Consider the following 27,768-nt stretch of genomic DNA (forward strand, 5'->3'; position numbering starts at 1 on the left):
GGTCAGGCCTTGGGATGAGCTGCCCAGGGAGCTTTGGAGTCACTGGAATTGTCCCAGAGGAGTCTGGATGTGGCCTTGGGGACAGGGTTTGGGTGATGCTGGTGGGGCTGGGGTGGCACTGGGTGATCCTGGAGGTCTCTTCCCACCTTGGTGATTCCATGATTCCTGGGAATGCTCTTCTGTCCTGTCTTTCACAGCTGATCCACAGCAAGAAATCAGCTGCCCAAAAAATCAAAAGCATAAAGAGGATAAATGGAATTCACATACAAATGCACTGAGGAGAAGAGCATCAACAACCACAAAATATGGACATTTCATTCACAATCAACTTACATCATCAGAATTTTTGCTGGTGCTAGCCTGAGAGTAAAAATTCAGTGTCATGAAAATATTAAGGTTCTAGCAATGTTTTTGTTCCCTGCTGGAATGAAAACAAAACTTTAGGGACATTTTTCTGATTTGGAAGTGGCTCAAAAATTGCTGTTTTCATATTGAAGAGCTCCAGGCTTTGGTGCAGGCATCAAGACAGAAACCCTGGCCTTCAGAAAACTTGGTCAAACCCAATAAATCTCCACAGAATAACCCAGCCTTGATAAAAACCATATTTTAATGCAATGACATTTTGTTGAGAATATTCCAGCCACCCTGAGCTGTTGCCTGGGTTTTGAGACTGGGCAATTAGGGTTATTAATATTGCTAAATCTTCCTTTTCAAAGGCCACCACATTTCTTGATGACCACTGGACATCAGGAATTAATAATTTAGGACCAAGGAGAGGATGGAGGGAGGGCTGCGGTGTGGTTTATTAGACCCATGCATAGGGTTGTAATAAAGCTGCCCACAGGCAGGACACAAAATCATATTTTTTGTTGGTTTTTAATGTATTATTTTAAAAAGGAAAGCACCCCAGCTCAGCTGGCTGTGAGCTCCCATCCCAGATGGTGACTGGGGCTTCCAGGATGAGCCCCTGAGCAGCAGAACTGGGACAGCCTGATCCTGATCTTCCTTTGTGGAGCTCCTTGGAATGGGACAGGATGGTGGGAGAAGGCGTCACCTCACCTGGGAGCTGGTGGATGTGTCCCTAATTGTCCTTTTCCTTGGCTTAGGGTCCCAGCAGGCTTCCAGAAGTATCCATGGAACATGGGGCTTAATCCCAACATGAAAATTGTTGCCTGCTGATGGAATTCCAGAATGGGTTGGGTTGGAAAAGACCTTAAAGCTCATCCAGTGCCATGGCAGGGACACCTCCCACTGTGCCAGGCTGCTCCAACCCCAGTGTCCAGCCTGGCCTTGGGCACTGCCAGGGATCCAGGGGCAGCCACAGCTGCTCTGGGAATTCCATCACAGCCTCTTCCCACCTTCCCAGGGAAGAATTGCTCCCCAATATTCCATGAAATCCTACTTTGAAGCCATTCCCTGTGTGCTGTCCCTCCATCCTTGTCCCCAGTCCCTCTGCAGCTCTCCTGGAGCCCCTTCAGGCCCTGGAAGGGCTCTGAGCTCTCCCTGGAGCTTCTCCTCTCCAGGTTGGACAGCTCCAGCTCTCCCAGACTGGCTCCAGAACAGCGAATTCCGTGATCCTGTGAAATGAGAGATTAAACAAGAGTTTTCCATGGTATTCCATTCCTCTCTGGCATCACCCTGTCAGCTTTCCTGGCCCTGCAGATCAATCCATGCTGGAAAGGCCACACACTTCACTCCTCTCCCTGGTTCCCACACACTGGCCCTGGTTACAACAAATCCCATGCCAAGATTTGCTCAGGAAAAGCAGCCAGGGTGCAGGATGTGATTGGTGAGCACAGCTTTGGGAGAAATGGATTTGTAGGGAATTCTCCAAGGCTGGCAGAAGGATCACACAGTGAGCACCTGTGTGCAAACCTTGAGATAAGAAATGTTGACTTAGAAATGCCATGGGATAGGACAGATATTGCTGAGAGAGAAATACAAGTTTCAAAGGATGGCCTTGCAAATAAGACTGGATCCTTTGGAGAAACAGGACTATGAAAGATGCATTGCAGTGGGACCCACGAGGGGTAATTTTAGATTATAAACTTTACAACATTTACAACAGAGTGTGACTAAGCCAAGAAACACTTACAGTGTATTATAATTAAGAAATATTTAACTTCTGTTTGTGATGGTGTGAATAATAACATCTGTATTGTCTCACCCTTCTCATGAGACTAAAAACAGAATGAAGTTTTTTAAAACACCTCTCAGTTACCCCATCCGAAAGTCAGAAAAAAGTATAATCCAACACAGCTTTGATCTCCAGGATCACACACTGAGCTCACTGCGAGATGTTCTCCTTAATTGGCTGTAAAACATCAGAGTGACACAGGAACAGCAGAACACTCCCCTCTTCATTTTTGCTACAAGTTAATTTGTAGGCAATTACTGCAGCTTGAAATACTTGCATTTGCTCTGCAGAAAGAAGATAGTTATTTAAGATTTTTTTTTTGTCTGTGTGTGTGTCATTAATTATTGATGATTCAGATCAGGAGCCATTTATTACCTCCTTATTTTACAAACAGTTTTCAGCGTAAGGAGGTGTGTGGTCCACATGGACGTGGATAAATAATTTTTTTTTTGGCCAAGAAATCATTGTGAGGGTAGGGATTTGCCTTTTACACCTTCGATTTTCAAAAGCAGGGAAGTTGAGCTGTTGTCAAGCCTGGTCTGGCGCCAAATTTTGTTGTTGTAGTGCTCCTCTTGTCACATGGAGCACTTGTTTCCTGTTGATAACACGGAGCTGATGGCAGATAATTGCCCTGATAGATTTAGAGGGATCAGGCAGAGTTGAGAGCCAGAGGGTTGCAGAGGAGAAAAGGAGGAGGCTGTGGTTTCACTGACCTGGAGAAACCACAGGGAGACAGCCTTTCCTTGGATTCAGGAGCCAACAGCCATTCACGCCTTGGGAATGCTCCTCCAGGGTTTGTGTGAGCTTCCCCTTCCACCACAGAGGACCCAAACCAAGTGGTTTTAGCAATCCAACACCTTTGGAATTCTGGGTGCTCATCCTGGGATCAAAAGATGGACAAAGAGAAAAATCCAAGCCCTCTTTGCTGGTGGTTTCCACACCTGAGCATGTGGGAGCTCTGGGGAAAGGGTGACATCAAATCATGGAGTGGTTTGGGATGGAAGAGCCCCCAAAGATCACCCAGTTCCAGCCAGGGACAACATCCACTGCCCCAGTGTCTAACCTGGCCTTGGGCACTGCCAGGGATCCAGGGGAATCTGGGAATTCCATCCCAGCCCTGCCCACCCTGCCAGGGAACAATTCCTAATTCCCAAAATCCCATCCAGCCCTGCCCTCCTTCAGTCTGGACCCACTGCCCCAAATGGTTCTTTGGTTCATGAGGCGCTGGCAGCACCTACTCTTTCCTCTCTTTGTACAAAGTTTCAGGTGAAATTTCAAGTGATTTATAACACAATTTCCCCCTATTTTCTATATAAATATTTTAATTGAAAAACAGGAATAGGAAAACCAGGATGCAAACATGAGGTGAAGTTGGTTTTGGCTAAACAGGCAGGTTCTGTGCTGGAATCAAGGAATTGGTCATTATGAGCTTCTCCTGAGAAAAATGTGGGAATTTAATGGATTTTTGTTGAATTTAGAGATTTGATTTCCAGCTGAAACTGGACCTGGCCTTGGTCTTGTCAGGGCTCTATTGGTGAGAAGGTGAAATGAGCTGTTCACAAGAATGATGGGAACAAAAGCTGAGCAATTTTTAAGAGAGAAAACTGAATTTTTAAGGGGAAATATTAAATATGCTTGTCAGTCATTTATGTTCCAGGATGTGCAGAAATTATTTTGTGTAACTTTGATCTATTTCAGAGTCCTTTCACAAATCTGATCATTGAAACAAATTGGTATGAGGAGATTTTACCTCAAATACTTTGGGATTTTTCTGGTGGTATAAATAGAACCCAGACACAATTAAAATCCCGTTCAATTAAAATATTTCTCTGCTGGATAAAGTGATGAAAAATGATGAACATAAAAACTTCAGTCATTCAAATCCTGTAAATCCCAGTCAATAATTTTATAGCCTTTCAACTCTTCTGCTCTTAGCACAACTTAAAAGCGTCGGAGTGAAAAAATCGTCTAACAAGTGCTCCTGCTATAACAAGACTATTACTTCCATTGATTTTTCCAAGAGGAAAACCCCCAGCTAAAATTCCAGAAGGAGATGAATACAACTGCCTTTTAATAATATTAACTTTCTGGAAATCAATATTTTCTCTCATTTTACACCGTACTTTGCTACACCCCAGCCACTGTACAAGCCATGAGAATCGATGCAGAGCCTGTGGAGCTGCAAGGACCTTCCCAAAGGCTGGTGTAAGGGACAAGGATTAGTTAAGTGTGGAACCTTTGCTTCTTTTTCCCAGGGTCAGGATTAAATGTGTGAGAAGGAATTTCTTGTTGGGACTCAGATGTTTATCAGTTCTTGTCTCTGTCACAGCCTCACAAACCCCGAGTTCTGCAGCACTTCACTCCAACAAACTCAAAATGGAGCCCATCTCTCTCTCCCCGAGGCCTTTTAAGGATAAACTGTCCAATTAAGAAATGACACCTCGATTATTTTCACTTTTAACCCAATACCCAACCACCCGTGCCCGAATGGGGACTTTTTTATCCAATTGCACAAAACCACCCAAACCCATGGAGAAGGAGGTGAAGGAGAAGGAGCAGCCTCCACCCTAAAACCTCCATCTTGCTTTATATCTATTCCTGCATTCTAAACCCTTCAACTCTGAGTTTCCCAGCCTGTGATATCACACACTTCCATTCAAACCCCACACCTGTAATCTCAGTTTTATTATTGAATTTTGGAAGCTTCTCCACAGCCTCAGGTCAGTGCAGTGTTCTCCTGGGGGTCAGTGCCTGGCAGCACAGAAAGCCCAAAACTCTCTGCAGCCAGGGTTCCAACAGTTAAATCTGGCCTGGAAAATCAGAGGCTGAAAGTCTTCTCACCAAACAAAATTCCTGACTTTTGACCAATTCTACAATGAAGCTCTGTCACCTCCAGCAGTGAGGACAGAGACCTAAAAGTCAAGGCCTGGAGAATATAAAATGAAAAATATTCCTCATTTTCAGGCATAAATGATCTGCCTGGGCATAAACAGTTAATTTGGGTATTGTTAGGATATTCCAAGAATTCCTTTGCTTTTTGTACACACCAGTTCCAGAGCCTTCCTTCCTTAACATGGTCTTGGTGTTCAAATGTTTTTTGGGGACAAGGGGTGGGTGTTAAGAAATTAGTTAATAATTATTAATTAATTATAAGATTATTAATAACATTAAATTAGAAATGAATTAATAAGACTATTAAAATCACTTTGTTTCCTAAATGATTTTGATGTATACACCATGAAGAAGACCCTACTGGGGTTTTCTGCAAGAATATCTCATGCTGCTTTCAACTTTGTCAGGAGAATAATTTAGGAAAAAGCTGTTTAAACAGCAGTCCAAGAGCCAGAGACTGTAACTGTCAACTCAAAAGCTGTTTTTGTTATTTGTGTTATCATTTTTTTGTTCATTTTCCTTAATTTTTCACCAGCATTCCTAGGGTTTTCCCTGTGTTGTCTCTACTGTATCTTGTGAAATCACAAGGATATTCCAGTCCTTTTAGTATTTCTTATTTATTAACCTCTCCAAAAACATATCCAAGCAGTTTTCCTTTGCCTTCCTCTCTGTATGGATGTGCTGCAGGAACCTCCCAGCCTGGAGGAAGTGGCACAACAAGCGAGGGAAAAGCCTCACTTATGGCCTTAAATTATACCAGGAGAGGTTCAGATTGATAAGGAAGGAGATTTCATCCCTCAGGAGTGGTCAGGAATGGGAATGAGCTGCCCAGGGAGGTGTGGAAGTGTTCAGGAGGTGTCTGGATGTGGGACTTGAGGTGATGATGATGGTGCTGCTGGTGGGACTGGGCTCTTCCCACCTTTCTTCCACAGCTCTGGAATTTTGGGATGACTGGTGCCAGGCCATGATGAACCACAGGCATCTCCCAGTGCTGATGGAGAAGTTGATTTCATCCAGGTGCTCAGAGCCTTTCCCCACATCTCCTATGGGAGCTGTGGTAGGGTTAAATTCCTCCAGAGCCCCAAATCCCAACCACAGTGCTTTTAGCATTCTAGGTTCTTTTAGGATTTTAGGTTCTACAGGCAGCTGGGAGTGGCAGGGGTTAGGGACAGCCTGGCTTTGATGGGAATGCTCCCTGTGGCTGAATTTTCCGTGCCTGTGAAGACACAAAAACACCCACAAAGTGAACTTCTCCAGCTCCAGCTCCAAAAGACACTGCTCCCCAAATGAACGATTAATGCCTGAAAAAAGCCTGAAAAATGGCTCTCCCTTTGACCTTTCTAAGGTTTGTCATTTAGTTGACATACCCATTACCTCCAAAATCAAATGTGTTTGTCTAAACATTATTCTGATGTTTGCTTTGGGCCCCAAAGGTCAGACAGCTGACCACTAACTCGCTGACAGTGATCAATTCTGGCTGAAATCCTGTCACTGGGGCTGTTTATTCCACGATCCATCTCTGCTTTGCCAGCCTCCCCCGCCACTTTCTGCTGTTGAGGCGCTTTTAAAGCTAACAATAATCCAATTTGGGATTGATCAATGGCAGCGTGTGGTCAGTAAGCAAAATGACAAAGTCTTCGTGCGGCCGCTGACCACAGGCTGGGGGTGCTCACGGGGGGCTGATTGCAAAGTGAAGGTTTGGGAAGGGTTCCCAGCCCAGTTCCTCCAGCCAGGAGGAGCTGGTGGGAGCCAGGATTCGTGTGCTCAGGCCTGACACTTCTCCTGTGTGCTAAATCCGCTTCCTCAGGTGCTTGGTGTGAGGTAAAAACTTTTCACAAAGTGTCCCGGATTTTGCTGGAGTGCTTTACCCAGCAAATTCTGCCGGGAATTCAGCCTTGGTGGTGGGAAAAGTTTGTGGTAATTACTGGGAGTAACTCAGGAGAAAAAAACCCCACTCATCTACGCCGAGCTCTGAGTGCACTTTTATCCAAAGTAACGAGAGGAGAGAGGGGAAGTTTCTAATTCTCTGGGTTTATAGGGATTTAATTTAATGGGAAGGAGAATGGAATATCAGGGGGTTGTTCCCTTCTTTTTAGTCAGGTAATGCAGAGTAAGGGCAGAACAGGAAGAGGGAACAATTAAGGAGCAACTTTCTGGGCATGCATGGAGAACATATTGCCTAAATCACTGCCAAATGTTCTGGTACCATTTGGCACTGGCACACATTGCCCAGAGAGGACTTAAAGACCTTAAAGATGACACTAAAAATCACCCAGTGCCACCCCTACCATGGCAGGGACACCTCCCACTGTGCCAGGCTGCTCCAGCCCCAGTGTCCAACCTGGCCTTGGGCACTGCCAGGGATCCAGGGGAATCTGGGAATTCCATCCCAGCCCCTGCCCACCCTGCCAGGGAACAATTCCCAATTCCCAATCTCCCACCCAGCCCTGCCCTCTGGCAGTGGGAGCCATTCCCTGGCTCCTGTCCCTCCATCCTTGTCCCCAGTCCCTCTGCAGCTCTCCTGGAGCCCCTCCAGGCCCTGGCAGGGCTCTGAGCTCTCCCTGGAGCTTCTCCTCTCCAGGGTGGACAATCCCAACTCTGTCAGTCTTCCCATCAAGGGTTTTTAGTAAAGCCTTTTAATCTAAGGGTGGTAGTGGGACCCTTTCAAAATATTGGAGGATGAAAAAGAGGAGTGAAGTGCAGTGAAATCAAGGCTGGATTTTAGGGAAAGGCTCTTCCCCAGAGGTGCTGGCACTGCCCAGGGAATGGACACAGCCCCGAGGCTGCCAGAGCTGCAGGAGCCTTTGGGCAGCGCTGCCAGGGATGGAGAGGTGGGGTTTTGGGGGGCTGGGCAGGGCCAGGAGTTGGATTGATGATCCTGTGGGTCCCTTCCCGCTCAGAACATTCCATGATTCTGTGATAAGATCCTGGTCTGTGCCTTGGCTGCAGTTTCCACCCTCAGGCCCCTGAGGAGTTCTGGAGCCAGGTTCATGGAGTGTCCCCTCCTTGTAGCAATAATGTAGGAGAGCTTCCCTCCCTGCAGCTCTCCAAGGACCGTGGGAAGTGACTGAACTCTGGGAAGTGTCCTGGAGCCTCTGTTCCAAAGGACAGGGCACCATCAGTGGCAGGAGGTGGTGCCTTTGCAATTCTCTTGTCTGGATTTTGGTGAACTCCCGCTCCTCCCTCCTGCTCCCTGGGCCAGCAGAAGAGCCCAGCACACCCCAGTGACTCCAGAGATGTGACACAGGGTCAGTGACACTTTCAGCAGCCTGGGGACATGGTGACACCAACCTTTTGGTGTCAGACTGGGAGATTTTAGATATCTTCCATCTGACCATGGATGATTTTGGTGGGATGTTTCCTGCAGGATGCTGGAAAGTCCTCCTGAGAACGGCACCAAATTTCCCCAGGGTTTTATGGACTTTGACTCATTCCTTTCTTCTGAAACTGCCTTTTTATTGTGCCTTTTATTCCTGTAAAATTTATGAGGCAGACTAGAGGCTCAGAGCTGCAGCCAAGCTGAGGGACAGAGTTCCAGGTCTGGAAGATTTCCTCTTTTGCTGATGTTTCTCCATCCTCCTTTGTCCTGGTGAGGAGCAAAGGAAAATTGCCCTTCCAACAGGCACTTCAGCAAATCCTTGACATAGCCTTTTAAATCTCTTGTGTTCCATTGTTCTTTTTGCTTAACTTGTCCTTCCTCCTTATCCTAATTCTGCTTGAAGGACCCTCTCCATGATATGTTGTTTGACAGGATGGAGAATTTTTACTTTTCATAGGATAAAATAGAATTAATTTAATATTTGAGCTGCCTGCTAAGATTTCAACAGCAGAGTACACTGCAAAACAAATCAGCTGGAGATTATTAGGATTGAGTATGGATATGTAACTTTAAAATTTAGGGATATGAGTTGTACTTCTGAATTATGGTACTCCAAGCCTCACCCAGACTGGCCTTGGACACTTCCAGGGATGGGGCAGCCACAGCTTCTCTGGAAAACTTGTGCTGGGGCCTCCCCACCCTCACAGGGAAGAATTTCTTCCTAAATTTGAGCCTAAAATTCCCCTATTTCAGTTTGAACATAAATTTGAACCCAAAATAACACTGAATGTTGATGTACAAGATCTGCTGCTTGCCTGAATTTCTTTTGTTCTTCATTTTTGAGCAAAGTTCTCTGATTGGCAAATCCAGATAATGCTGCAGTAGAGAAGATTTGGATTCATCTCAGCTGTACCCAGATCATATTTCCATGCACTCCTCCAAACAGACATTGGTTTGTTGTTAAAATAATAACACATCTCAGCAATATAATCTGCCTTTGATAGCTCGCTCAATAGATTTGTAGAATGTAATTAAAGCATATCACTACAGTGACAGCAAATTGATGACCTTTTAATTATTTCAGGAGAGCTGAGTGCACAATCCTTTCTCACCTACCTGGAGAAAACAGGGAATGCTTTGTGAGGGAATTATACATTTAAATATGGAAAATTCCTTTTTGTTTTCACTTTGAACTGGGTTATCCAGCTCTTGCCATGCTCCAGGGGGGATGTGAAGGATGTCAATCTGTCCCAAGATTTTCTTTGGAAGTTTGTGCAGCTAAATCCTTCAAATCCTGCAATCCATGGCAGATGATGAAAATCCCAGATAAAGTGGATGCCTAGTAGGATCAACCCAAAACTCCAAACCCAAAGCAATGAAGGATTTGTTGGGCATTTGGCGTTTGTCACCTGTGTGAACAATGAGGAAACAACTCCCATTAATTCAGACTGTTCCCATGAATGCTGCTCTGCACAGATGATTCCCAAAACCCTCAGGAAGCCAGTGAGCTCTGTATTAATGTGGGAATTATTGCAGAGAGGAACAGAATTCCAACACTTTGGAGAATAACATTCCCTGAAACAAAACTCCTTCGGAAGGCTTTGCCTCCTCAGCCTTTGCCCCAACAACCAAGTGCAGAGTGGGGGTTGTCCAAAGCTGAAAAATGTGGGAGATGCTGATTTTTTTTTCTCCCCCTTAATGAAATTAAAGCCAGCCAGTTAATCTTTAGCAGGATTTTTAGTCATTAATCCCAGAAGGAAGCAGGGCTGCTTTATAACAAAGCACCTCAAGTAAGTGATCTTGATTTATGGTTGTGCACGGGGAACGCACACTGGGGCTCAAGTAGCTTTTTATAATTGAAGCAAGCTTATGATTCTCTGTCAAATAGTTCATTTTGGGCTTGTTCTTGCTGAGTTTTCCCCTTTTTCCCCCTTTCTCCTGGCCATTTCCAGCAGTTTGAGTGTTTCCACTGCTCCATTCATGTCAAAGATTTCCATTAAGGGGCTTCCTTTAAGATGAGAGAGACTTCCAGCTTTCTTTTAAGTGCTGGGAAAGGGGCAAGAGGGCTGAAATGAAGGATGATCCCCAGGCACTTTTCCACATCCAAACCCCAGGGATAAAGCAGACCCAGAGACCAAAAACTTCCTGGGCTTCCCATAGAACTGCAAAGGAAAATGTGTCCATCTTGCTGGGTGAAAAAGCATGGATGAAACCATTCCAGACCTCCAACCCAGGCATTTTTTTAAAAGGAACAAGCCAGTTTGAGACCATTTCAGAGCAGTTATCTAACTCCCAAAGTTCTGTTGTGAGTTACACCATCCTTTTGGCCAATGCAAAATGGCTCCACGAGGAAAAAAACATTCCCTCCTTTGTTCCAGAACCTTGGCATTTCTTTTTCCACCACAGCTCCTTGCCCAAACCAGAGGGTCTCAACTTCAACCATGAGCAGCTGTGCCCTCCGGAGCTGCCACAATTCCTAACAGATGCTGGAATGTCCCTGCACTGTATTGTTGGGATTAAAGCTGCGTGTGAGTAATATTCCATCAGGATTTGGGATCAGCCAAGCTGGAAAAACTCAGTGACAACACCAAAATCCACAGCTCCTGCCATACTTCCAGTGGGATGCCCTCACCTGAGCATCCCCAGAAAACAACAACAACAACAACAAAAGACATTTAATCATCATAATATTTTTCCCAACCTGAATTCCCTTGCTTTTATTAATGCTTTTTGACCGGAGCTTCTGTGGTTTAATTTCCTGTAGCTATCAAGTGACAGTGAATCAAGCAAAGACCTTAACCTTGGCTCCTTTTTGCGTTTAGAGCTGTCTGTGTTTGACAGTTTTAAACTGGTGTTAATCCCCCTCCCTTTTCCCCCCTTCCTCACTCCGTGTTTGCTCTTTTTGGTAGAATATCAACCTGCACCCCCTGAGCTGTGCTGATGGCGTGGGATTATTCTGAGCACCAACAGCACAACAAGGAAAACAAGATTTTACAATAAAACAGGATTTGCTTTGTTCGAGTGCTCTGAGAATGTTTTGGGCAAAAAAGCTTCCCTGCCTAGGGCAGTGAGTGCCTTGTGTGAGGTGAAGGATGCACCACACAGTTGTATCTCCTTTCCCTTTCCCCTTTCCTTTCCTTTCCTTTCCTTTCCTTTCCTTTCCTTTCCTTTCCTTTCCTTTCCTTTCCTTTCCTTTCCTTTCCTTTCCTTTCCTTTCCTTTCCTTTCCTTTCCTTTCCTTTCCTTTCCTTTCCTTTCCTTTCCTTTCCTTTCCTTTCCTTTCCTTTCCTTTCCTTTCCTTTCCTTTCCTTTCCTTTCCTTTCCTTTCCTTTCCTTTCCCTTCCTTTCCTTTCCTTTCCTTTCCTTTCCTTTCCTTTCCTTTCCTTTCCCTTTTTTCACACTGTTTGCTTTAGTTTGTAAAGTCTGCAAACTCCTTTAATGTGACTTCAACAACTTCAACTTCTCAGCTTCTCCAGCCATTTGGATTTTTATATCTTTTCCCTATCAACATGTGGAGTTTTTTTAATAGAACATTAAATAAAAGAGATTTGAGGAATTTTTTGGGGTGATGAAGTTGGGACTGGAGGATCTTGAAGGTCTCCTCCAACTTTGTTGAGGAGATTTTCTAAAGGACTCAATTCCTTTCACAATATTTTCTATCTCTGTTCTTCTTTACTGCTCTCCCATTTTCACTTTGCTGAATTCTGTTTCGATTCTGTTATTTCAGCCTTGTCCTGCTGGAATTTTGATGTTAAAATTAGGAATTCTCTGGATTTTGATGTTAAAATTAGGAATTCTCTGGATTTTGATGTTAAAATTAGGAATTCTCTGGAGCTCAGGGTGTTCAAACTCAGATTTTGAGGAGATTTTGAGGAAAGCCACATCCCTGCCCTGGGAGCTGTGGTGAGGGCGATGCTCTCCGAGGCAGCAAAGCCTCTGGAGCAGATCCCCAGCAGGATTTTACCTTCCCAAAGGATTTCAGCTCCTTTTTCCCCACCTGCATTTCTTCCAGCGGCCTTTTGGTGTCATTCTGTCATTAACACAGAGAGCCAAGAGCTCGGAAATGCTTCAAGGCAGAGTCTGGAGCAGATCATTCCTGCTGGAAAGGCACCGAGGTGAGGCAAGGACAGAGTTCAACCTCCACACCTGGCCCAGATCCTACTAAATTCCCTAAAAGAAGGTGTGTCCATCACTCCCAGGCAGTGAGTTTGTGTTTAGTGATGCTCAGCTAGAAATGAATTTTGATTAAAAATTCGGGATACCCACACCTGCCTCGGCCTCGGATCTGTCCAGGTCCTGGAGAGGCTCTGGAGGACAAACCAGAATGCTGAGGACACTTGGAATGTTCAGCTGGAACAGGGGGGGATAAAAAGTCCAGGAATTCAACATCCTGCTGGGAAATAGAACCTGGAACTGAGGGCTAAGAGGTGACAGGACATGGAATTTTCTCTGTTCCCAGGCCCCTGGAAAGCTCAGGATGCTCCTGTGTCCCATGGAGAAAAATTCCCAGGAGAAGGCTGAGGACACAGGAAGAAAAAATGTGGTAGAGATCTTTTTTGTAGTTTTTTCATTCATCAAGGAGGGGAAAAATGAGCTGATAGGAAGTTTTCATAGCAATTAAGTTAAAAAAAAAAAAAAAAAAGGCAAATTTACCATTTTCTTTTATCCAAGAGAAAATATTCCAGCACTCAGAATTATGTGTGCATGGGGGAATAGTGCAGATTTTTGCAGGATCTTTTCCTCATGGATTGAAGGACTTTTTTTGAACTTTAAGTGGTGTAAGTGAATCAAATTCACATGTGGAATTTGCTGGTGCAGGTGGGTCGTGCTTCCATGGACAGATCCAGCCAGTATCTGCCAAGGAATTGCACAACACCTGAAATGTGAAATATCCAATGGCTCTTTCAGGGTCTACAAAATGAGGAGGCACTTCAGAAATGCTTGAGAATTACTTGAGAATGAAAGGAATCCTTCCTCTTCCGTGGATTTCTCCTGCAGTTTTTCCTTTTCCTGAAACCTGCTCTAACAGCAAAGCCTTGCATTTGTGGTAAAGCATAAAAAAAGTGGGTTTTTTTTTCTTTAATGAGCTTTCATCAAAACATAATTTTGCTTCCTGTGAGCACAAACAGTTATTTATGACCACTGAAAGGGCTCTGCTTGAATACTTGTATTAAATAACCCCAGGAAGGGCTTAATTTTCCTTCAGACTTTCATTAAACGCTTCTAGAAAATTTGAAAGAATTACAGAAATTATTCCTTTCTTCCTTCTCTTCCCTTTGGGAATAAATCTGTCTCTAGGAATAGGAAGGAAATGGATACAGTCGGATACCAGACATCACATTCTGCAACAGATCAGAATAAGATTGCTAAGGAAATAAAGTGGGGGAAAAAAAATCTTTAAAGAACTTGGACAATTTTGCATTTTTGCTGCCTTCATTTCCTAACCCTGTTGCATGATATCCTCCTTTTCTTGAAACTCAACGTGGTGGAAAATCCTTAATTGTGAGAAATTTTTTTAGAAAAAGAGTATTTAGCTTCTGTTGAATCATCCAGTGTTGGAACCTGAAATGCAGGAAACTCTCAGAACTTTGGGTCTGGAAGTCAAAGCTTAGAATTAAACCCAGGATTTGATCTGAGACCTTGGAAAAAGCAAGTAATAGAAGTGAGAATGTAGATTTAAACTTGATGTTAAGAAGAGGAAAGTGTAGAGTTTTAGAGTTTAATATATAAAAAAATAAAAGTAGCTACAAAGGTAAATGAGTTTAGAATTAAGTACTGTAGGTTTGTGTGTCATAACATAATTAACTAAAAAAGCTTACACTAGCATGAATTCATATGACCAAATATTGAAAGATTAAGTCAAAAACATAAATATCCTTGTTAGCAGTGTTTTATTAGTCAATACATCCTTTAAAAATCTTGTAACTAAGGGCCTTGTGACCTTTTAGACCATACAGTGAAAATGTGAACCAAACTCACCCTTCCTGTAACAAGATAAAACACCTCCTGTAAAAGATTAAAAAAAAAAAAAAAATCACATCATCTAAAACAACTCAAAAATCCCATCTCAAATTCCACACAATCCAGGGAGAATTTTCCAGCGCATGGGAAAGGTTTGTGCTGGAAGTTTCTCTGCAATTCCCAAGGCTGATCCTGATGCATTTCTTGACTCAGGTATTTGGAGTTCTCAACCTGCTCCAGAAGAGGGAATCATGGAATGGTTTGAGTTGGAAGGGACCCCACAGCCCACCCAGTGCCACTCCTGCCATGGCAGGGACACCTCCCACTGTGCCAGGCTGCTCCAGCCCCAGTGTCCAACCTGGCCTTGGGCACTGCCAGGGATCCAGGAGCAGCCACAGCTGCTCTGGAACAACACCCAGGTCTGGGATTCATCCTCTTTTCAATGCCCAATTTCCCCAGTAATTTTAGGACAACAAAGAGGCTCTCATTTATTGTAAATGCAGGTGAACCCAGTGGGAAGAAATGCTGATGTGTGACTCCAGCTCAGAAGGCTGAATGATTTCTTTAGTATAACTTGACTATAATACATTAATATTCTATTTAAAGGAGATACTAAAACGACAAACCTACTTTTTCTAACTGCCATATCTAACTCATAACTTGTGACCCTCTCCAGAGCCCAGCCCCAGGTGGGTTGGATTGGCCATCAGCTCAAACAATCCTCACCAGAATCCAATCAAGCATCACCCCAGGGAAACAATTCTCCAAACACATTCCACATGGGAAAAGAAGGAGCAGAAATATAAATTGTTTTCTCTTTCATTTCTCTCTGTGCTCCTCTATGAAAAAATCCTGAGAGAGAGAAGAAAGTCCCTGCCACACTTGTTGACTTCCACAGGGTTGACAGCGCCTTCAACAACCTCAGCTGGTGCCTTCACCTCCACCAAGGAACAAGGGACATGGCCTGGGGAGTCTTCTGTAAGTCCATCCCAGTCCTGCCAAAATTCCTTGCTTTGCTGAGGAATTTCCCCATGGAAAGGGAGCTCAGGCCCTGGCAGGGGCTGCCCAGGGAGCTTTGGAGTGCCCATCCCTGCAGGTGTCCCCTGGAGGTGGCACTGAGTGCTCTGGGCTGGGGACAAGGTGGGCATGGGGCCCAGCTGGGACTCCATGGGCTTGAAACTCTTTTCCAGCCTCAATGAATCTACAATTCTATGAAATATCTTGGTGTTTGTTTTTTGTTTTGAGTCCTTCCTCCAGCCCTTCAATACCCATTGTTTGTTCTGCTAGAATATAATTTTTGTTTGTTTCCCAGCCTGATTTTGAGTGATTTCCCAGCCTGATTTTGGAGTTCTCTCAGCTGCAGGAAGAATAAAACCTGGGGCTTTTTAATCCTGTACCAAGGTGCTGGCCCATTTCCATCAACCCAATTCTCCACAGAGACACGAGGGCAGAATCCTTTTTTCTCAACCAATTCTCATCTTAAAGTTTGGTTTGAGGTTTCGTGCTGAGGTTTGGAGCGAGTCACATTTTGCCAGCAGGTTACTCAGTCTCTGCAGAGTTCCACCACCTATTTAAGGTAGAAATATCCCAGCTAGTACATAATGCATGGGGCCTTCATGCTCCAAACCACAAGTGGCTCAAAAAAGCCCGAGCGGTGAATCCTGCTGGGAAAGTTCAAAATAATGAAAGAACAGCCACTTCTTGCTGCCTGTGACAGCTCTATTTGTGAGGCCAAGCCACCTGGGGAATATAAAACTAAAATACAGTTAATGAGAGCTTTCAATCAGTGCTGGGTACTCAGAGGTTGTGGCAGGGCGTTCTGCTGGGATTTCAGGGCTGTTGAGGCAGAGGAAAAAAACGTGGTGCCTTTTCAGAAAAGAGAGCAGGTATTTTGGATTCTTTTGGTTGTTGTTTTGTATCTTATAACTCAGGAGGTTCTTATTCTGCCAGGAAGTCTCTTTCACAGAATCAGCTGGGCTGGAAAAGCCCTCCCAGACTCAAAAATCAGGCCGAGAAAGAAATAAAAATCCCACTATGGCAGAACAAACCAGTTGTCTGCACACAATTGGTATTGAAGGGGCTGAAGGGCTGGAGGAAAGTCCTCAAAATCAAAAAATAAACACATCCAAAATATTTTCTAGAATAACAGCTTCATTAAGGTTGGAAAAGAGTTTCAAGACCGTGGAGTCCCAGCTGGGCCCCATGCCCACCTTGTCCCCAGCCCAGAGCACTCAGTGCCACCTCCAGGGGACACCTGCAGGGATGGGCACTCCAAAGCTCCCTGGGCAGCCCCTGCCAGGGCCTGAGCCCCTTCCTGCCAATATCTGTCATTTATGTTGGACAGTGTGGCTCTGCCTTGAACCAATAGAAAAGTGTCACCATCACACCAACACATGGAGGACAAGAAGAAGGAGAAGGTCAGCACACATCCAAATCTCTCCTTTTTGTACCCCTTGAACCACATTCTAAAAAGCCCTAAAATTCTACTTTTCCACCCTGTATTAATTCAACTGCCACACTACTCAAACCCTTGTGGCTTTTAACTCCTCATCCAGAGTTGGCAGCTTTTTCCACGGGCTAAAATCGAAGCCACAGGTGGTTTAGAGTTTGTGCCAGGGTCTCTGAGCCCCCTGCCAGGGTCTGGGGCAGCCAGAGGGATGTGCTGGGCTCCGACACCTTTCCATGGGGAAATTGCTGCTGCTGTCCCAGCTGAGCCTGCCCTGCCCAGCCTGAGGCCGTTCCCTCTCCTCCTGTCCCTGTTCCCTGGAGCAGAGCCCGACCCCCCGGCTGTCCCCTCCTGGCAGGAGCTGTGCAGAGCCACAAGGTCCCCCCTGAGCCTCCTTTTCTCCAGGCTCAGCCCCTTCCCAGCTCCCTCAGGAATTCTCCAGCCCCTTCCCAGCTCCGTTCCCTGCCCTGGACACGCTCCAGCCCCTCCAGGTCTCTCCTGCAGGGCCCAGAAAGGGACCCAGCCTTTGAGGGACCTCATCCCACAAGGACAATCCCTGCCCTGCTCCTGCTGGACACGCAATTCCTCATCTAGCCCAGCTGCCAGTGGCCTCCTTTCCACCTGGAATTGTGTCCAGAATTGTTCAGACATGAATGAAGCCACTGCCATCTTTTAAAACAGATAACCTGGAAAAGGTCATTTCACATTTCCAAGGTCGTTTTCCAGAGAAGCTCTGGAGTTTGCAGGATGAAAACACGAAGCAGCAGGAAAACCAAAGGAGGAAAGCGTGGTGCTAATGGGAATAGATGGATTTTTCCATGCTCCTCAAGAAAAACAAAAGCAGCTGCTACTTTTTTGTGGAATGGTCTCCCTGATTGGCCTGAACCTGCTCAGGGCTCTTCGCCTGCTCTAATGGGGGCAAAGCAAACATTCCCTGGATCCCCCCGGGGAGCAGTTCCCAGCCCCTCTTAATTTGAGTGATCTTTAGATTTCTTCCACGGGGTTCAGAATCAGCCAAAGTGCTCCGAGTCAGCTCTTATCTCTCCCCAGTAAATAAGGCTGGAATTTAAAAAAGCCCATTAGCAATCAATCCAGCTGGGAGATTTAATTTCCAGCACGCGCTTGTCTGCTTTGATTGTTCCATACCCCAAGAGTTCCCAGGGATTATTCCCTTATTATTCCATTTGCACCATTTTTTTGGGTGTAACCTGCCCTTCTCTGCTCTTATCCCCCTCCTTGGAGTCACTGGTTTTACTGGGACAACTGGGATATCCTGGGGCTACAACGCCAAGGGAAGGATAAAAAAGGAATTTCTCTTGGGATGGGAAATATTCCCAGGGCCAATCCCCTGCTCTGAGCTTTCCACCTGGAGAAGAAAAGCAGGAGCTGCTCCAAACCATTCCAAGATGTTTCAACCTCCCTCAAAGTTGCTCTTTGGGATAAAATACAGTTGTTCCATACAGTAGTTTAGTAATAAATTGTATTTTTTGTACTTTTATAGATCAAACACTCTTGGGGTGGATGCTGAATTCTTCATCCCGGTCATTCCCTACAGGGAGAAAAACGCCTTGGCTTAAAACAACAGAAATAATCAGAATTAAAACAAAAATAAAAACAAAACAAAACAAAAACTAAAAGCCAAAAAAAAAAAACCCCACCAAAAAACAACCAACCAAAAAAAAAAGCCCCCCCCCGAAAAAACCCCAAAAAAACCAAACCAACAAAAACCCAAAAATATTTTAGGATATAATTATGAAGCTGTTGGTGGTTTTGTTCTCTAAATGTAGAGGTTCAATTGCCAGATAACTGTGGGGAATATTTATATTTTACTATGAGAAATTGGTTTTACCGTGGTGAGGCTAAAAGGCAGAAATAAGATCAATAACTCAAGACTTAAAGCTGTTTTTTTCCTCCCCAGAAACATCCAAAAATTGCTTTTTTTGTGTCACCTATTAAGCAAAACCTGTTTCACCTCCAGAAAAAATGGAATATTGGTGGTCTCACTGAGATTTATGAACAGGATTTGGCTTTAATGTCCAGCAAAAAATGCAAAAACAAAGATTTGAGGTTTAAGAATTAAAACAAAAAATGACTAAAATGTAGAATGAAAACTTATTTTGTATTCTGGGAGGGAATATTGTGAAAACTGAACAAAATCACCCAAAGGAAAAGTCAATTTATATAAAGCCTCTCTGTAAGTTCACATACTCAAAACAAGTATTTTAAAAATAAATCAACAAATCAAAACATTAATTAATATTCTTGCTGCACACTGATACTGCTATGAGTAGAAGAATATTGATGCAATAAATTAAATATTTCCAGAAGAAATTTTCTTTCAATCAACATAATTTTAAAAGAAAATAATGTCCAGACCACAGAAATTTTGTCTTGAAAATTTAAAAATCCAGCTCAAAATGTGGCTGTGCTCTGGTTTAAAATAAGTCTAGGTTTTAATGAGTTATTAATTAATCATGAATTAATTAAGATGTACATTTAGCTAGCAGGTAGGCAGAATTCCATCAGAAATTATCCTTAAATACCCAAAAATTCAAGCTGCATCCCAAAGTTTGAATGGAGGTTTAAAAGGGAGTTTTTCTTGGATTAAAGGCCCAGGAATGTTTTTGTGGTGGCTTAAAATGAGTATTAATTGCTCATAAAATATCAAAAGTTCAAATAAAATCAAATTTTATCTGGTTTCAGCCTCTAAATCTAAGCTAGGTAAGAGGATACAGTGAAAAAAAATTAATAAAATGGCAACATCCTGAGTAAAAAGGTTTTAAAATTAATTAAATATCCTTAATATGCTTGAGTATAAAATAATCCATTACAGGAATTAAATTTGCGGTTTAGATTAGAAATCTCAACTAATATTGAATATTATCTTGATAAATAATATCTATAAGCTGAAGAGAAAACTTGGACTTTTTTTTCCTAGGGATAAAACTCCTGAACTAAAATGTTGGTTTATATTTTCATTCTCAGCCTCTTCCCTGATAAATTGAATTTTCCTGTCCAGTTTTGCCTCTTCAATTTAGGGATACAAGGTGACCCTTTTCAGTGAGGACCCTCCTGTTGGAATTCTGGTGTCTCAAACAATGGATTTCCCAATAAAATTAAATTCCTAATTCCATGTTTTCTTCATTCCCTGCAATTTTTCCACCCAGAATTGTCAATGTTACCATTGTTTGGCTGTAATTTCCTGCAAAAATAAAATGTTACCATTCAAAATTGCTGCTGGTCCTGAAAGGTTGAAAGAATTTTGTTCAATAGTTTGTATAAATATTTTTGGTGATTAATTATTTAGATTCAGAATTTTGAATAAGGATTTTTTTGCTATTAATTATTTAAATAAAGAATTTTGTTGAATAGTTCACATATTTCTCATTTTCACTTTATTACTGAGGTACACTCAGCAGAGACACCCAGAATCCTGTCTTTAGCAAAGAATTTTATTATTTTGGAAAGAATTTAGCTGAAAAACACAATGGCAATGAGAGAAATGTCAAGAAATTTGATTTATTTTATGACAAAACAGCTTTTTAGGCTGAATTCTGATGAAAAAACCCACAGGGTGGGACTCCACTGGAAAACAAATGGTAAAAAACAGCAAAAAAAAAGGTTTTAATAATGATATATTTCAGTTTAATGCCATTTTTTGGCACTTGGAGGGTTTTGAAGGAGCACAAAGATGCAGCTTCATCCTGGAAACTTTGAAATCTTCCCCCCAAAGCCTTTTGTTTGCCCTAATATTCCATAATGCCAGGCTTTTAGAGTCAATAACCCATTAGTAATCAAGAGCTGTATCATTTATTAATTATGCCCCGTATTAATATTTAATCCTTTGGGTTGCCGAGCATCTTTCGAAATCTACTTTTTAATTACATTTAAAAAAAGATAAATCTTGGAGGCAACCATTAGAAAAGTCATTTTTCTGGGCATTATGGCTGCAATTACTTTGGAGCAGCTGCTTGGGAACTCTGCGGGATGGAGCACTTGGTAAAAGGAGCCATCTCAGCTGCTCTGAAAGCTTCAGTGGATATTGGAGGGCAGGGAATGGTCCCAAGAATTTCCTCGGAGCGCTCCAAGACTCTGGAATGAGCCCTGGGAATGTGGGGCAGGAAGGAGCTGCCAGGGATGAACGATCTCAGCTTTGGTCTCGAGTGAAGAACTTTGGGATGTCCAAGAGTTTTCTACCCCTTGGGTTGGGAATTGTTGTCCAGAGTTGGATTCCTCAGCTTGGAGGAGCCATGGAAGGCTCAGGCAGTGAGGTTGAGCCCTTGGATGTGCCCAGATCATGGAATTATTTGGGTTGGAAAGGACCTCAAAGACCACCCAGTGTCACCCCTGCCATGGCAGGGACACCTCCCACTGTCCCAATGTCCAACCTGACCCTGGGCACTGCCAGGGATCCAGGGAAATCTGGGAATTCCATCCCAGCCCCTGCCCACCCTGCCAGGGAACAATTCCAAATTCCCAATATTCCATGAAATCCTACTTTAAAGCCATTCCCTGGGTCCTGTCCCTCCATCCCTGTCCCCAGTCCCTCTGCAGCTCTCCTGGAGCCCCTTCCAGGGCCTGGCAGGGCTCTGAGCTCTCCCTGGAGCTTCTCCTCTCCAGGTGAACATTCCCAGCTCTCCCAGAGCTGTGGGATCGTGCTGATCCTGCTCAGCAGAGCTGGAGCCCCTCATGGATCTTCCATCCATGGAGCTTCCTGGTGGAAGAACAGAATGGGATAAAACCCAAGATCCCAGGAAGGCAAAGCTTTCCTGCACAGCTTTTCACAGAGATTTTATTAATAATAAAACCCCATCAAGATAATGATAATAATAATAATAATAATAATAATAATAATAATAATAATAATAATAATAATAATAATAATTCTTGACCAGAGCAGCTGTGGCTGCCCCTGGATCCCTGGCAGTGCCCAAGGCCAGGTTGGATTTGGGGCTTGGAGCAGCCTGGCACAGTGGAAGGTGTCCCTGCCATGGCAGGAAGCAGAACTGGATGATCTTTAAAATCCCTGTATTTGATAACCAAACTCTGATTCTTTGGGTATCGATAAAGCAGAAATTTTCTTTGAAAATTGTGGATTTTTAAAGGAGATTTTCTATTTTTGTGCATTAATTCCAGGAAGAGCTCATTGAAATCAAACTCTTCAGTCACAGAAGAAAAATAAAGTCATTTTTTTCTGAACACCTTTCATTGGAGAATCCCACTGAATAAAGAAGAACAACCAGGGCATTAAAGATGAATTATTTGCAGAGTTAAAGGCAGGTTCCTTAAGGAATATACATTAATTCCCAAAGCGAATATTCTTACTGGGAGCCTCATGGCCTTAACTCAGTGAAATTATTCCTGCCTTATATCCCAAACCAAGACAAAAAAAAAAAAAAAAAAAAAAAAAAAAGAAAAAAATTCCATTTGACCTAAGAAACATTTAATAATGACCTCAAACCCAAACAGAGACTAGACGAAAAAAATTTAGCACCTCATTCCCTGAAAATATTTCCATTCAAATCCAAAGTTTTTAATGATATCCTCTATTTCAAACATAGAATCCCTCTTTGCTCCAAATACAGCATAATTAGCACAAAAATAAAGGGTTTTATGAAGATGTTTGAGTTGGAAGTCACTTATGTCACCAAAAGAAAAATGTTTTCCTTTCACAAACATATTTTTGTGTCAAAATGTCAGGAAAGAGGAGGAATTTGTGTCAATCTACACCCAAAAACCTCAGGAAAGAGGAGGAACTGTTCCTCTAATTTGCATATTATTAAAACAACTTTTCAAATTCCATGTGGATTTACATGTTTGGTTTATAGACTGAATTTTTGGGAATGTAGAACTTGTCCAAGCTGGAGCCCCTGGAAAGGGACGACCCTTGTGGAATCCAGGGCTCAATTCCCAATTCTCCCACCCCTTTTTATTGCCCTCTCCAGCTTCTCTTTCCCTCCCTTTTCCCACGTGGGCCAATTAATTTATGGAGTGCTGGGGAGTCATTTAACGATCCTGATGATGGGAAGAGTGCCATGGAAGGATCCAAATGGGAATTTCCCTGTGGAGAGGTCAAAATGGGGCACTGGGGACGTTTTTTTGCCTGTGGGTTGGGGGAATTTTCTGCCAAGGAATGATCCTGGCAAGGTGATGCTCAGGGAGAGCATTTGCCCTGATCCCAGTAGGGAATGCATGGATTCCCTTTGGAATGGTGACCTGCCTCCTGACTGGTCCTTTCTGGTTGATGCTATACACACTTGAGGGAGGGAAAAATCTGATTATTTCTCCAGGAAATCCGTAATTTTATCCACGTGATAAAACGGGAAGCAGATTTTTCCGTAAGGCTGAGCAACAGCTGGAATTTTCATATGAAAAGAATGAAGCATTATCCCAAAGACACTGTGGGACCAAATCAATGCTGAGAACATGGGCAGTAAACAATTCAGATTTGGGGAGAAACCACTCAGATCTCCAAAAAAACCCCAAATCCTCCTGGAGAGCAGCTGGACACAACCACAGCACTTCCCCAGCTCGGGAGTTCCAGGTGAATCCCATCCTGGAGCATCCAGAGGCAGGACAGGAGCGGTTGTCTGAGTGGATTTGTGGATTCTGGGGGATAAATCACGGAGCTGATCACTTGTTGTGCACTCTCCCCTCACCACGGGTTAATTTTTAATGAGCTCCAGCCCTAATGCGAGTCATAAATCCCCACCAAACCACTCTGGGTTAGATCAGGAGATGAAACCTCCCTGCCATTAGCAGGGAATGTGGGAGCCTTCCCCACCCCTCATCTCCTCCTCCTTCCAGCTGGAATTGTGGGAATGTGGGAAGCAAAGCCAGTTCCAATCAACCCCGAGGTCACTCTTTATGCTCTTAATTGAATGATGGCTGCTAATGAGGGAGGGTTTTTAGCACTTTTCTGACAGCTGAGGGACGCTTGCCGTGAGCTGGGGTTATCCAAGCAGGGCTGGGAGGGGAGTGGGAATGGGAATGGGAATGGGAAAGGGAATGGGAATGGGAATGGGAGTGGGAATGGGAATGGGAGTGGGAATGGGAGTGGGAGTGGGAATGGGTGTGGGAAAGGGAATGGGAATAGAAGTGGGAATGGGAGTGGGAAAGGGAATGAGAGTGGGAATGGGAATGGGAAAGGGAATGGGAGTGGGAATGGGAGTGGGAAAGGGAATGGGAGTGGGAATGGGAATGGGAAAGAGCAAGGGAATGGGAATGGGAATTGGAGTGGGAATGGGAGTGGGAATAGGAATGGGAGTAGGAATTGGGGGAGTGGGAAAGGGACTGGGAGTGGGAATGGGAATGGGAAAGGGAACAGGAAAGGGAATGGGAGTGGGAATGGGAGTGGGAAAGGGACTGGGAATGGGAAAGGGAATGGTAGTGGGAGTTGGGAATAGGAGTGGGAGTTGGAATGAGAGTGGGAATGGGAAAAGAAATGGGAAAGGGAATGGGAAATGGAATGGGAATGGGAATGGGAGCGGGAAAGGGAATGGGAATTGGAGTCAGAATGGGAATGGAAAGGAATGGGAGTGGGAGTGTGAATGGGAAAGGAAATGGGAAAGGGAATGGGAAATGGAATGGGAGTGGGAATGGGAGTGGGAGTGGGAATGGGAATGGGAACGGGAATGGGAAAGGGAATGGGAATAGGAATGGAGGGAAAGGAATGGTTATTTGACACAGAGCTAGGAAAGGGTCAATATTGCTGTTTTATTGCATTTTAATATTATTATATATTATTTTAAAATAATGTATTATTTCTATATTATCTATTATTGTAATATTATGTATTTTTTATATATCAATCTATATTGTTTTAGTATGTTATTTTAATTTTTTTCTATTTAAATATTTATTCTATTTAAATATTATATTTTATTATATTTATCACAGAATCACTGAGGTTGGCAAAGAGCTCCAAGATCATTGAGTCCAACCTGATATTGATCCCCACATTGTGGGGAATGAGAATGGGAACAGGAATGGAGGGAAAGGAATGGTTATTTGACAGAGAGCTAGGAAAGGGTCAATATTGCTGTTTTATTATATTTATTATTATTATTTATTATTTTAAAATGGTATATTATTTCTATATTATCTATTATTTTAGTATTATCTATTATCTATATATTGAGCTATATTGTTTTATTATGTTGTTTTAAATTTATTATATTTATTATATTTTAAAATTTATTATATTGGTTATATTTAAGTGTTATATTTTATTCTATTTAACACAGAACCATTGAGGTTGGAAAAGAGCTCCAAGATCCAAGCTGTGATTGATCCCCATGTTGTCACCCAGCCCAGAGCACTGAGTGCCACATCCATTATATTACCATTACTATTATTGATAATAGTAGTAGTAGTAGTAGTAATAATAATAATAATAATAATAATAATAATAATAATAATAAATTCTATTAAAATTATTAATATTTTATGGATTCCATGATCCTGATGGGCCCTTTCCAACTCAAGGCATTCCATGAATCTCCAAGTCCATGATCCAATCATTCCTTGGACGCCTCCAGGGATGGATGGGGACTCCAAACCTCCCAGGACAGCTCCTTCCAAAGCCTGCCCACCCTTTCCAGGGACAAATTCCTTTTTTGTAGGTATCTAATGCAGAATATGAATTTAATATTTTAATGATTTTTTTTATTCATAGAACCCAATTTATAAGATAAGCTGAGCTTTTCTTCCTGCTGGTCTTTTCCTTGTGCTCTGGACCTCTAAAAGGAGTAATTTGGGAGCAGATCCAGACCCCATAAGCCAAATTTTATCAATATTTGTAATTGCAGGTGATTGGAGATGTCACAGAATAACCTTTCCTTGCTGGACTTTCTGGAAAAGTCTCTTTACAGGACATGGGACACTCTGGACACATCCAGGAATGGTCAAGGTCTTCTTGACCAAGCTGGAAATGATAAAAATATTAATTAAATTATTTCTGCTCCCTGGAAACCTTCTTCCTCTGAAACTTGGGAAGGCACCAAAGCTGAGTTTATTCCTTATGCTTTTATCCAGCAGAAATGAAGGGGCAGCATTGGAATAATCCAATAACTTAATAAATTCCAAGAATTTACAAAATAATTCCCTTGACTTGCCCAAGTGTTTTCATCTCTGCCTCCAAGCAGATCCATAATCCATGACTGCCTCTTAATTGGGCAAAATGTGATTTCTAATTACCTGTGCCTCACCACCTTAAGCAATGCCAAGTTTGGATTTGCACCTGCATTCCCAAATTTCTGAGGGACTTTGGGAACGCTGGAGTGGAAATCAGCATTAGAAATAAACAAATACAAACTTTCTGTGTTTGGAAAGGGAATCATGGCATGGATTTGAGAAGAAAGAACAAATACATTCCTCTGGATACAGTTAGTATTCCGAAGTACAGAGGAAATTCCCAAGTTTGGGAATGCTGGATTAGAAATCAGCAAGAACAATAAATGAATATGTAATTTCTGGATTTGGAAAAGGAATCTTGGGATTCACATCTAGAGGAAAGAAGAAATATATCCCTTTAAATACAGTCAGTATTTCCTGGTACAGGGGGAGTTTGAAAGTTTCTGAGGGATTTTGGGAATGCTGCATTAGAAGTCAGTACGAGCAATAAAAAAATAAATCCAATTTCTGGGTTTGGAAAAGGAATCACAGCATTGATGTCTTGAGGAAAGAACAAATATATACATCTGGATACAGTCAGTATTCCAAAGTATTTCCAAAGTTTCTGAGGGATTTTGGCAACACTGGATTAGAAATCAGCATTAGAAATAAGCAAATACAGAATTTATGGGGTTGGAAAGGGAATCTTGGGATTCATGTCTAGAGGAAAACACACACACACACACACATATATATATATTTATTATTTATATATATATATATATATATATATATATATATATTTATATGTGTGTGTGTGTGCGTGCGTACAGACAATATTCCCTAGTGGAGAGGCACCAGGAAAATACTCCATAGACGTTCTCCTTGCACATATTAATTACAAGAATATCTCAATAAAAATTGTTTTGATGCCTTGGGAATATGCTTAATATCAGTTAAATCTAGGAAAGAGCCTCCAAGTTGAATGAAATGCAGCAGAAACTGAGGAATCCAAGGGATTTGGGATATTTAAGTATCCACAAAGCCATTTCATACAGGCCCATCTCAACCTGAGCAGTTTTCCAGCTTCTCCTGGCAGCCCAAATTCCTGCTCTTGGGAAAAGGTGTCTAACACGAATTTTTCTTTCTGTGTGCTGTGGCAAAAAGTATAAAAGCTTTGTTAGGGATATAATTATTGTGTCTTTGAGAGTTCTGTCCACCAGAACAAAAACAGCTCCATCTTTTATTTATCCTGCAAGATTCTGAGGTGTTGATTCCCAACAAGAGATCTCTTCCCAAGATTTATTGGAAATCTGCTCCAGACTTTCTGCTGGGCCCCAGCCTGACCAGAAAATAGAAAGGTTTTTGTGGAATGGCCTTGAGTGCTGAGTTTCTGTCCCTCCCAACTTGGAATGGGGAAAGGCTGAGGGAATTGGGATTGTTCACCTGGAGAAGGCTCTGGGGTGGCCTCATTGTGGCCTGAAGGAGCTACAAGAAAGGTGGAGAGAGACAATTTCCAGGGGATGGAGGGACAGGACACAGGGAATGACCTCAAGCTGAAGGGCAGGGCAAGGATGGATGGGATTTTGGGAAAGAATTGTTCCCTGGGAGGGCGGGCAGGGACTGGGATGGAATTCCCAGAGCACCCAAGGCCAGGTTGGACACTGGGGCTGGAGCAGCCTGGGACAGTGGGAGGTGTCCCTGCCATGGCAGGGGTGGCACAGGGTGGGATTTAAGGTCTCTTCCAACCCAAAACTTCTGGGATTACACAAAAATGAAGTTTGAAGAGTCTCAGGTGCTTGGGCTCAAATCAGACTCTGGGAAAATCTTGGATCTTCAGCTGCCCAACCTTGTCTGGTGTCCCCACTCTTCATACCCCACACAGAGTCAGGGATTGAAG

This window comes from Taeniopygia guttata, chromosome 1 (assembly GCF_048771995.1).
Source record: "Taeniopygia guttata chromosome 1, bTaeGut7.mat, whole genome shotgun sequence".
NCBI lineage: Eukaryota > Metazoa > Chordata > Aves > Passeriformes > Estrildidae > Taeniopygia > Taeniopygia guttata.